Source organism: Melanotaenia boesemani, chromosome 11, assembly GCF_017639745.1.
Source record: "Melanotaenia boesemani isolate fMelBoe1 chromosome 11, fMelBoe1.pri, whole genome shotgun sequence".
Classification (NCBI taxonomy): Eukaryota; Metazoa; Chordata; class Actinopteri; order Atheriniformes; family Melanotaeniidae; genus Melanotaenia; species Melanotaenia boesemani.
Window position 1 is genome coordinate 31063766 of NC_055692.1, and position 13164 is coordinate 31076929.

General features: G+C 37.2%; 1 protein-coding gene across 2 annotated transcripts in view; it reads right to left on the reverse strand.

The window, feature by feature from the left end:
- The window catches only part of unc5db (unc-5 netrin receptor Db), a 280454-nt gene that overhangs the window by 157597 nt on the left and 109693 nt on the right, over positions 1-13164 (reverse strand). The window lies entirely within an intron of this gene.

Consider the following 13164-nt stretch of genomic DNA (forward strand, 5'->3'; position numbering starts at 1 on the left):
ATAGCTTTGTCACCCATTTAACATGGGAAGTCCTTGAATATTTTCTGCCTGGATCTCATTTAGGAGACCAGAATAGTCTTCTAAAATTGCTGTTTTAAGGTATATTACCCAACACCGTCAAAGATCTTCACTTTAAAAATGCTCTACATGTTCTCAGGGTTGAACTCTGGGGATGATGGTGGCCACACTGAGTTCTTCTATTAAACCCATAGCAGCCAAAGGGACAATGGTGTTTTTGAAGCATGGAATGATGCACTGCTTTGCATAAAAATAAGTTTTCTGCAGAAGCAACCTTTTATACCCTGAAAGTTTGATCAGATGGAAACTGCTCATATTTTACAGAGGTCATTTTGACATCCTCAAGCCCCTTAAAAAGGTTTACCATCTTACTGCCCATTATTCCTGCCCAAAACATCCCTCTCTCACCATCTTGCTGATGAGGCAGCTTTGTTAGGACATGGTAGCGATCAACCATCCAGACCTACATCCATCTGGACCATCCGGTGTAGAACATCGGTAAATAAAACTGTTAAAAATTAGTCTTTGTGTATGTCTGAGCCCAGTGCAATTGTTTCTCTTTGTAAGCATTAGTTAAGGGAGGCTAATATACAGCTTTATGCACAACTGCAACCTCTGGAGTATCCTGCATGGAGATGTTCAGCAGCAGCTTTAAATACCTGCTTGATGCTCATTAGTGGGGATTTTTTCTATCAGCTGATCTCTTAATATAATGAATTTGCCTGAGGGAGTTTTTTCTGATGTTTGTTCTCTGAATCACACAAATGATAAATTTCCCTGAAATTTCCAAGGTTTTCATTCCTTTTACAAGACATTCCCAAACATTAGATTGCGATCAGGTGATCTAAACAGACAGGAGAAACAACAAAAGCAAAGTTCAGCACAGGCGAACTACAACCAAAATGATACATCAGATAAGGTCCTACATGCAGAATCACTTGGGAAACAGTGATGGATCCAAGAAACTGAGGTGAATCTGCCCTGGGATGGTTTTCTACAGAGTTGGTATTCCACACAATCACAGAAAAACACAAAGCTTTTAAATTAAATGTATAGATACACAGACTCCTCTGAAATGGTCTCATCAGTCCAGCATGGCTGATATGATGACTTTTACTCATTTATATTTCTAAGCATTATGTCATTGCAATCACTTAATTTAATTAAACAGCTCCTCCTGGGAAGCATGTGAGGGTTCTAATTTCAATGTCATGTATATATATATATATATATATATATATATATATATATATATATATATATATATATATATATATATATAAATATATATTTTTATATATATATATATATATATATATATATATATATATAAATATATATTCTATATCTAGATTTTTGCTGGATAAAAACACAAAGAAGAACAAATAAAACACTGACATTTTACCACTGATGAAAACAATAACATATATGATCTTTGCATGTATTATGGAGAAAAAATTAGGATTATGCCTATGCTTTTATTTGTATTTTTCTTTAATAATTTATTTATAATATAGATCATTAATTTCAATTTTCAATTCAACCCTGTGTTAGGTCTAAAAAAAATACAGACATAGGAAGTGGATAGTCCACCTGGGGTGTCCCCCACGGGGCATGGTGGGTGGGTTGTGTGTGGCGTGACTGTGTGATGGTGAGTGCTTGTGGGTGCGGCACAGGGGAGGGTGTGAATGTGGGGTTATATAGGGTGCAGATTGGAGTAGGTGGGGAGTGGGGGGAGGGGGCCGATAGCACCCTGGTTCCCGGGGTGTGCGGCTGGAACATCGGGGTGTGTGCTGGCCTACGCCGGGTGGCTGTCTGGGGGGGCCTGGTCCTCCTAGGCATGTTGCGGGCCTTCTGCCTTTGCGGGGTGGGGCGGTCGCCTCTGGGCTACTGGGGCCCTGGGCCTTTCGCTTGGGCTGCCCTGGGTGGCCGGTCCCTGGCGGGGCCGGCGGCTGCTGATCTTGGCCCACTGGGACCTGTGCCCCGGGACCGCGGGGGGCTCTTGCTGGGGCTCTCCTCTGCCGCCCTTCGGGTGGGGCTGGAGTCGTCTTCATGGTGGGGTGGCTTGGGTTGGTGCTCCGGGTCTGCTGCTGGGGGTCCAGGCCTCTGGCCCTGGTCTGCCTCTGGCCTCCGTGGAGGCATGGTCGCATTTCCATGATCTCACTCACCACTCTTCATCACTGATCACTCCTTGTCTCTCATGCTCTGCATGCTGACACAGTCACTGAGTTGTCCCGTGGGTTTTAATACTACGCGATAATTATTTTTCTTTATTTTTCCTGTGAGTTAGTATCTGGTCGCTGTTATGTCTTTTTGATTTGGTTATTATTTAAAAACTCTTAATGACTAGCAGCCCTGTTTTTTCTGTGTGTGTGTTTCTGCTTTTGTAAAAGTTGTAGGAAATTTTCTGGTGTGTTCATGTACAGGTGTAACAGTTTGTTGTCTGGTGATGGATTGAAGGGTCGTTGCCTTCTGTCTGTGATCTTTTTGTCTCCTTTCTCCTTTCCCTTTTTGCTATTTTCCATCTTTTTCTGTCCCCTCCGGTCAGGTCCAGCAAGATTACATAGATTCCGTGATTTAAAGTAAATAAATAAATAAATTAATCACATTATCAAGAGGAGTCTTACCCATAGGCCTCCCCTTGGCAGAGCAAATTTGTTCAGCATGATACAGCAACCAGATTATCATTTTGCTGCTATGATGCCGGACAGGACAAGTTAAAAAAAAAAAAAAAGAAAATAAAAAGAAGTGGATAGAATGTACACAGAGGTGCTGAATTTTACCTCACTGAACCACAAATACTTCTTTCTATTTTCCTATGGGCAGGCATTTTCTTTATTTAAAGTTATTAAAGTTGAATAAATTTAAATCATAACTTTTATTATTATTTATTAATGTATAATTACAAAATACTGATCAATTATTAAGATCAGTGACTTACTATTAAAGTTCATTTTTAGAAAAAAATTTATTATTTTCTAGCATGACCTTTAAAACATGTTAAAGGCTAAATAAGTAGCATTGACACCTAGTGTTTCAAATCAGAACTGCAGTCGAAAGACAAAAACACAGAGAGCATTCTTCCGCCCTCCCCGTCGGAGAGTTTCAAGTAGGTTGCCGGTTTGTGAGAAGACGGTTCTTTTATACAGTCTATGAAGGACGGAGAACATAGCGCCAGCAAACATCACGATGACGAGCGAAGATGATTCACACACAGTAAGTTGCTATGCTTTGCAATGCTAGCGCTAATTTCACGCGCTAATTTACGTTAGCATAAAATAGAGTGTAAACAAACGCTACATTAATCAACAAATGCCACACAGCAGCAGTTTTCCCTTAGTCTCGCTTAATAAATTAATTTGATAGTAATAAGTTTATAAGGACAAACACACTACCCACACTATTCGCCAAAACATCATTACATTTGTTGTTATAAACTAACAGGCCACCAATTTACTCAACCAATACATCCATACAGTCACACAAATTAATGAGGGCCGAGAAATAAATCATAAATCTTTGTAAATCAAGATAAACTTTTCAGTTAATTTAAGCAAAAATCAGGTGTTAACCTGTCAAGGAGAAACTTGGCCAGCTCTGCCTCCATCTTGAAATTAATTTGGTCTCTCAGACTTCTCCACCTTGCAAAAGATTCTCCAGTATTGATCCTCGTTTTATCCGTTTTTTGGTCGTTTGTTTTTTTTAGCAGGATGCCGAGGCTTTTTAGGTTTTTCTGAAACTGTTTCTCATCCGCTTCTTTTGCTAGATTCAATACCAGCAGGCTGCTGCTCTTTTGCCGACATAAAATACCAAACGTTGTGCTGTTGTTCGGCAACCGTGGGGAGTCACATATGATTGGTTAAGGAACCAGGAAGTAGGAAGGAGCAACATGGTGCACCGAAGCTATTCTGGCACATGACTCTTATTTTGAAAGGAGAAAAACTTAACAAAGACATTGTTGATGTAGGAGACAGATTGTTTATAGGGAAGCTTCCTTTTATTTCTCGCAACAAATGAAAACATTTTAAATTATTTTTACAGAAAAAAAAAACAACCTAATTATTGAGCCTTTAAAAGGTTAAAAATATATGTAGAATGAAACGCAAATAAAATGGTTCATTTAACTTTAATTCATTAAACATTTAGGAGAGTTAGTGACATTTTAATAGACTTCAGCAAACACCTAGACCAGAAACTCCGCATGCACAGGTTAAACTTGCCACCAGGCAGAGGAGCAGTGTTTTAAGACTTTTTCAGTTTGCTGCAGGGAAAATCTTCACCCTCATCATGACAGCACAGCTGGGTGTGGCTGGCTGGGGTCAATGATGTGATGTGTGATTCCAGACTAGATCCAACGGTGGTATCATCTCATTGTGCCATACGTCTAAGCAGCATTACAGAAAACTGAGACATTAAAAGGGTGGAGGTCAGACAAAAGGTTTCCGGGAGCTTTAAATTAAGATTAAACGTATACAGCACATTTTAACCTCAGCACTATAATGAAGTTACTCATAATATGCTTTTTATTCTGCAGATGCAAGACAGGAATCAGATGACGGTAAAATGCAAATACTTACAGAAGTAGAAGTTTCATATGACTGTAATCTACAAAGTAGTTTTGTTTTGTTTTTGTTTTTTTTTTTTGTTGTTTTTTTTTTATGGCTTTTACTGGCTGCATTTTAACTCAGTTATTTTGTACTTTCTACTTATGGTTTTGAGGGCAGCTGTTAATCATTTAGGTGACCGATGCACAACAGCTTTGATTTGAATCCATCAATAAAAATATGTTGCATACATATACTTTTATTTTACACTATTATACTACATAAAATATTTATCTGTGTGTAAATTATTTGTACTTGACATAATTCCAAACAATATTTCATTGTTAACAGCATCAGTTACTTGAAACATAACACTGAAATCTAAACATGACTAGGAGACAAGGTCCACAACGCTCTACTTTGCTAACAGTAGCTAACGGTACCTGGTTGAGCATGCACAGAAGGGCTAACCGTTTCAGATTTCCCTGTTTAAGGACAATTCACGGGCTCTAATTGATCTTTTTTTTCTTTCTTTTTTAAGCAGCACAGCTTTGCCATTCCTTGAGAAAGAGAAGGCTGCAATAGTTTTTCTTACTTTGAAAATGTGATCATGATAATAATATTATGGAGATTTTTCATTTGAAATTCTTTTGGAGGTGGACATAAAATGGCAACAGAACACAAACAAACAAAAAAAATAAAACAAACAAAAAGAAATTGGGACACTTCCCAATTCCCAATTTGTGACTGGAAAATAAAAGTGAAAAGACCAACAAAAGTCTGATTCCTGGTTGGAAAATTTGGGTTTCATGAACTCTATTCATCACTGGTTTATCTTGATCCGGTAAAACACTGAACAAAACACAAGAACATTATTAGCTCATTTATTCTAAAAGTAAGTAAAATGCTAAGAAGAACTTGCTGGTAACTAAAGAATAACAGAAACACTGAAAACAGTCATGTTTTCATCCAACACAGGGAAATCTAAAATGATGCAAGACTGAACTCTGACTTCTCATGTCTGAGGAGCATCAAACGCAGCATATCATCAGTGACAAGAAGAGACAGAAACTGGCATCATGAATGAACGTGAACCTGACAACACTACAGATGGAGCAGATAAAGAGCAGCAGGTTAGTCCTCATCCAGAGACCTCATTCAAGGCTTCAGTTCCAGTTCAGGTTATGCAGTACACCCACAATGTTCCACGGGTGGAACAAGCAAAGGATTTTAACCTTGATGACTCAGATATGCCATTATTAGTCAGGCAATTTTCTCTTAATGTCTTTGGCTAAAATGTAGCTTCAGTATCTCCTTCAGTGTAAGGCACTAGACATACCCCTCTGTATTTTATCCTGCAGTGCTTCCAAACTTAAAAACACCCTGCATGTTGCTGTAGCCACACAGCTCTTAGTGATGGTAAGTCATTGACAGCTGAGTCCAACACCACAGTGTTCGGTGAAAAGAAGATGTCATGCAGTTTCTCCATAAAGGCTGAAGCTTGGTAATGGCTGTTCCACCCCTACTCTAACCTAAATCTCTGGCTATTTTTCAAAAATTCTTATTTAAACTTGGCTTTATTTTAGTACAAGGCTAAATGATTAGTCTGGAGCATCCACTGTGGTCTCTTCATTATGGCTCTTTGTTTGTATCCCACTCTGTGCATGGCAAAAATCCAGAAATCGCAAAATAGATGTCTAAGTATACACAAGTCACAAATTGCACACATATATTTTACAACATTAGAAAGAAAAAAAAACAAACAAAACATTTCATTACATGCAAGTAAAACATTTAAAGTGTCCCTACAGATTTGAATTAATAAAAACGTTTTAAATCTGAGGCCAACCGTTTTGTAAGCTTTACAGTTAATTCAATGTGTCCATTCAGTCCATTCTGCTACACCTTTATTTAAAAATACTGAATTCCACATGCAGTTTAATTACAGTGGTTTCACAAAGATAACCGGAAGGATATCACACAGAAAGATGAGGTTTGAGACTGAATACGCATCCATTTGTGAGCCTGTCCTCTGTAACATGGAAACTGAAATATTTTCATGTAAATGAGTCAGATTAACCATTTCTGAACCAGAAAGAACTCTATTTGTGAAACTAGTGATGTTGGTGACAGCAGGAGGGTGAACCAACAGGTAAAAGTGCACTTAGACACATTGACACTAGTTTGGAAGAATTTTGGTGCCAATCCCACACACATGATATTTGGGCCCTGGTAACACAAAAACTGGTTTTTAGAATATTTTTTTCTGTATGAATAAATTCATGGTTTACTTACAAATGTTGATTTTGGACAGTAAAACTGAATATTTTGACAAAGATTTTCGCTGAGTGTGATGTTTATTTGTGACCAGTAAAGCAAGTCTCCTTGGTTTAATGTCAGAAATATGAAGTGTTCCCCAAATTTGTTTACGCGGCCACAGCAAGCCACGCCAAAATAGTCCTGGTGCCAACCTTGTTAAGAAAATTTTACTTTTGCACAAATATTCTTTCCTCTCCACTGCCAACCAGGTTTTTTCCTCTTTACTGTCGCCTGCCATCTTGTACACACTCAGGAAGGGAGACTGCACCAAAGAGATTCAGTGCCATCAAGTGGTTTCCTTAAAGCCTTTTTATTCTTGAATTCAAATGCAATTATAAAAACACAATTATGATGAACTGGTTTGATGTGGATTAAATAATCAATTAGAATTATTTTTAAAATACTGTAGTGACCAGCATTTTACTAAAGATTCCATTTGTTTTAATGTACAGCATTACTTTGGAAATTCTTCCCACAATAACTCCAACAACCCTCTTATTACCATATAGAGCATTTGTTGGATGGATGAATGAATGAGTAAATGAATGAGTGAACGAATGATTGAATGAATGAATGAATGAATGAACCTGCAAAGTGAACCAGGATAACTGCTCCAAATTTAAAAAAAAAAAAAAAAAGCAAAGCAAAGCAAAATTAATTTAAATGAACTGCACAGTGAATCCTGCTGCCGCCACTCAAACCAAAGATAACAGAACCACACTCAACAAACAAAAAGTTTTTCGCTGAACATAAACATTATTATTATTTCAATTTAATGTACCAATGTCAAACCAACTTAAATTATAATCAAACTAATTCACTACTAATTGATCCAGTTTGATTTATTTCAATCAAAATGTTTTTCCAACTCAATTCAGATGTTTTTTTCTCCACGTATTTACCATAGTTGGACCCATTTTAATTAAAAGGGTCGATCCAACAAAACTTTACAGTAATACAATTATATAATAATAATAATAATAATAATAATAATAATAATGAATATAATAATAATAATGAATATAATAATAATAAATACTCATCTAACTGGTAAATTAAACAAATTCCAACAAAACTGCTTAATTCTCAACAAAAGTAATTTAATTATGTGCGATTCCTTTCCATGATTATTTTTATGCTCATTCAAAGAATAAAATATTTTTCTTCATTTTTTTGTATTAGCCAGCTAACGTTTCATAAACAGCCCAGATGCTTAACAACAACCAGTAAGTGTAACAGAATATCAATGCAAACAAACTGGTGATAATTTAATTTAGAAAGATGATGACAGATTTAATCTTCATCTGCTATAAAGCTTCAGACTGTTTGGCCCTTTACTGGCTTTTTTTCTGAGATTAGTTAAAATCTCATGTAATCTTGCGATATTGCGTGACTTTGTGTCTTAAAGGCAGATGACCAGTCGGGTTAGATTCAGCCAGGTTTTCTTTCCATGTGAATAAATTTCTCTCTTTTAGAAATCAGTCATTTTAACATGAGTGGATCTAACAAATAAATTGTTAATGTTCTGAGAAATTATCCATGATTTAATCATTTTCAACTTCAAAACATGAGATATTTTGTTCAAATTACATATTAAATTCTTGTAAAAACCACCCAGTTTCACCTTTTTGAGGGCATGAATTATCTGCACCTGTCATAGCAGAACAATCAAGAATTATTTTATCTAACGGTTTAACAGAAATGTCCAATTTCACATTACTTCATTTATTTAAAACTGAGCTTAATACTTCAGATCAAGCTTTTATTATGATGCCTCCTATCTGACAAATCCATTAATTAGCCTCCCCCTGCTGAATGCTCCAATGATAATGGAAAATATGAAGTTGGCTAGCAAATACCACCAAGTGAACTTTTCCTTGTACTCTTCCTCCACACATAGAACAGCAAACAATTCAAGCTCCAAATTTCATTTAGCCATTATTAAGCTCACAACAATTTCACAGCACAGCAATCACACCATAATGAACTTCCAGAAGTAATTAAAGCTTCTTTCCTGTGGAGGGACCTTCATGAATACAAGAAAGTGCTGTCTTGGAGCCTGTAATCAAAGAACATTCCAGCCGAGGTGATACTTTGGCTTCCTTGTTTGCCAAAAATCCCTTCAGGAGGCCTAAATCAGGTCTTCTAATTAACATGCTTCCACCTGATGAAAACTAATGGGACATAATTGGTTTGGCATGCCACAGCTTCAATCAAACTTTAAATCAGAAGCTTAACGTGGAATTTATTTCTGTGGTTGCAGAACATGGAATGATGTATTTCTAACATTATTTAAGGTTTTTCAAGTGGTGTAGACTGCTGGTCCACAATTCCAGTGAGTGATTGACCTGGGACAAAAGTAAATATAAAGAATTGCAACAAAAAAGTGCACAGTATGGCTGTTATACCATGATTAAAACCATTGTAACACCATTTAGAACTCAATTGGGTTTGTAGAGGATTCTACACTACTTAATTTTCACATCATAACATTTAATATGCTTAACAAGAGGAACAACAGAACAATAAAGCAAGCGCTCCCTGAGGACAGACAAAGAAAAAGAAACGTCGTGATCAGTGTCTGCTTCGCTGATTTCTAACAATGCTTCTTTACAGTCGGTGGACTCATAAAAGAGACATTAAAAACAAATGGTCAAAATCACAGCAGCAGAGACGAAGGTACCCTTATCTTTAAGCTAGCACTCAAATCACTGCATGGTACATTTGACATAATATAAATTGTGTGTAATTAGTGACTCTGGTGCAACTCCCACATCTTTTTAACACTGTTTTCACAGTTTTCTGTCGCTCTGCTGTGATCTCTAAACGCTGGAATGGATCAAATAAAAACAAAGACTGGTACCAAAGCATCATTAGAATTAGAAAAATATGAGATGGCAAGCTACCATATCTATTCTACAACCACCGTCACTGCAGGACAGACTGCATTAACTGCCAAAGCATACTGGTGACCACAAAGAAGGGGTTACATCAGAAAAGACATTCAAACTGCAGACACGCTCAGATTTATGAGGATTCTAAAAACAATTGTTTGTGTATGAGCCACCCAGGGGGAACATAAGATAGAGGCATCATTGCACTGTGTGTTTATGTTTCTGACATCTAAAATGGGTCAAAAGATAAAAGCATTGCCAGTCAGGCATCTCTTTTATTCGTATAGCCCTTGTTACGGAGTAAAGATGTATAGCTTTAATAAAGAAAACCATTTCTGAATCATGTTGCCTCATGATTTAGACAATGAAAGTGAGATTTGTCATTTGTAAGGTTGTAAAAAAGCCTTTTTAAACAAGTTTTTGTTTTTAGGTTTGACTGATTTTCTGTTTAGTTTGAAACTTGTTTGTAGAAATCTATCAGCAGGAAGGATCGCTTGTCTAAATATTATGCTCTGTTGGTTCGATGCAACATTCTCACCATTAGTTTTTTTTTTTTTTTTCTTTTTCCTTGTTGCTGCTATAATATCACACTATCTCTAACTTTCCTCCTGCAAGGAAACAGTGATGGTTCCAAAGACGGTTAAAAGTAGCCTCTGGGATTGGAAAGCGAAACTAATGCCTCAGTGCCTTAAAAAGTCCTCCTGCAGCCAGCAGTTGTGACTTCCTGGTGTTCTGAAATGAGTCAATTTTGTGACATTATTTGATAAAGCATACAATCATGTAGAATGTATGAAGCTTGTTGGGATGAGCTGTCTTGTGATTGACAAGCACACACTTTATTTCTTTATTTTTTGTATTTGTTTTTTTTTTAAGAGAGATTGGGAGGGGAGCTCAACGTCCTGTTGCTGATCTTGTTAACGGGATTCTTTACATGTCTATATACATGTATATGAAGTTACTCAACAACTGCACCAAAGAACAAACTGGTGTCAGAAAACTGGATTTACTAGAAGTCCCTTTTTTAATTTTATCAGCGCTCTGATTGGCCAACATCGTTCGCAGAGGTGGGAACTAGATCACCAACGTTTTTCTTAGCTTATGCCAGCATTTTGATTGTGTCTGTATGTTGAGATTCTTTGGTTAACAGTGCTGTGTGGACACGATTTTTATAGGGAACATAGTTGGCCATTGTTGGCCTCAGTTGTATGCTCCTCTTGCTCCACTTTTGCTCAACCATCTGGAACAAATATTGCCACTTGGGGCTCTAAAACATGAGATGGCAAATTGCCAACCTTAAGACTTCAGAACAGTAATCAACAAACCCATGGCATACATCAAAGTGGAAGCATCTGTTTCTTTTAAACCGAGCCATTTATAACTAATTCACTGAAGCATATCCATTTCAGGTACAAGATTATCTTTTATAGCAAACTGACATGATGGAAACAACAGACTTGAAGAGTTTATTTTTCTTAAAGTTTTTTTTTCTTTTTCTTATATTCAGATCTATAGTGGACAAAAAACTAGTCCACTGGAACTAGTAAAAATGTCACTATTTTCTTTCTGGACACTTTTTAAACTCTTTCAGGACATGTGATCACAGGTTACTCCATTTCTGTGTAAACTGGACTGAATTTGTGCTGATGTGGTGCAGCACATTCCCCTCCATCTAACACTGCAAGGAGCTTAAAATAAGCCCATACAATATACTGTGCAAACGGCTTGACTTTGCTATGATTATAGCTGCTGCGCCTTTGTTGGCTTTTAGGCTTAAATCTTCTGAGGCCATACTGATATTCTTCTTGATGGCTGGTCTAAGCAGCTGCAGTCAGGACCTGAAGTCATCTTAATGCAGAAGAAAGTGCTACAGCAATAAATCATCTAAGACCTCTTCTTTACTTAAAGGAAAATAACAAAACATCTGTATCAACAAAGAACAAAAGCCAAACACCCTCAAACACACATACACACACAAAAAGAAAAAAAAAGGCTTTTTTTTTATTAACTGGTCAATTTTGAGATTTTATTTTTTCAAAATAATGGTAAGAAAATGTACATTAAATGTACATAAATACACATTTTTGGTGTTTATGTAATGATATTTCATCTGTATGTGCAGCCATGGACCTCTTCAAAATTCATCTGAAGTTTGCCTTTTTACACAAAGTGCAGAGCCTCGGTGGGTGTCTGCAGCCTGTCATGTTTAGTATCGTCTGAAAGCTCAATTCAGTAAATCGTGGTTTTGTATCAGTTTGCTTCTGAAGTGTCTGTTTTGACCCATACTCTGGGTCACCAGTAGCATTTACAAACACCAGACTTTCCAGTTATGCAACTGTCTGTATTCTTAGAGTTTGTACAGAAGAATTTTTGATATCTAATTCAAAGTCTGATTTACTGAACATTTCATCCCAAAAACATGACAAAAATTGATGTTGTTCTGATAATTGACGGGGGGGGGGGGGGGGGGTCAGCTTAGGCAAATTGTACCCATTAGAAGGTAAGGCCCCTTTTACACGACAACACCGAGATAGCACAATGTGAAATTTCTTTTGAGTTTTGGACTCTTGTTTACATTGTAACAATTTTCGGTGGACAATACCACAAATGTTTGAGTACAGGATTGTCACATCCCCCCGCCTGCTGCCAGGTTCTGTGTTTATGCAAATGATGCTTTGTGGTTGCAACTACGCGATTGGCCGTGGATCTGAAGGAGACCTCCTTACTCTACCGATTCCTTCCCAATTCCTTTCAGTCCCAGTCGATTTGTTCAGTAAATGCATCATGCACCTCAACACTACCGATGAAGGAAGACTATTGTTGCTAGCATAAACAGAGTGGTCCTAGCGTTGGCTAGCGGTGTGCCATTTTAGGTACCGTAAGATTCGATTATGATTCAGGGTGCTTCAATTTGTTTATTATCAGGATTTTCAGTTCATTTTTTTTTCACATTCACGTTTTTTTTTTTCTCACTGTGTGGCTACTTCATACTCTTAAATCCACTTCAGTACCCATTAATTCAAGTAACCAAACAATATATCTTCACTTCCTTTTATTTATGTGAAGCCATAAATACATCCAACACATATCCAACATATTTTTCCATGGAATCTACAGGAAAAATGTGTAAGCAATAGTTAGGAGCAACAACCGGTGTTCTGTCGGTTTAGCATACATTGTCAGAATAGCTAATGTTGGTTAATGAGCAGACGTAGCACAGAAAACTATCCTGCCACTTTTAGATGCAACCCTTCTTCAACACACCTGAATCAGATGAATGGCTCATTACCAGCCTTCTGCAGACCTGAATGACATGTGAATGAGGGAATTCAGCCATTTGATTCAGGCATGTTAGATAAAGGTTGCATCTGAAAGTTGCAGGATAGTAGATC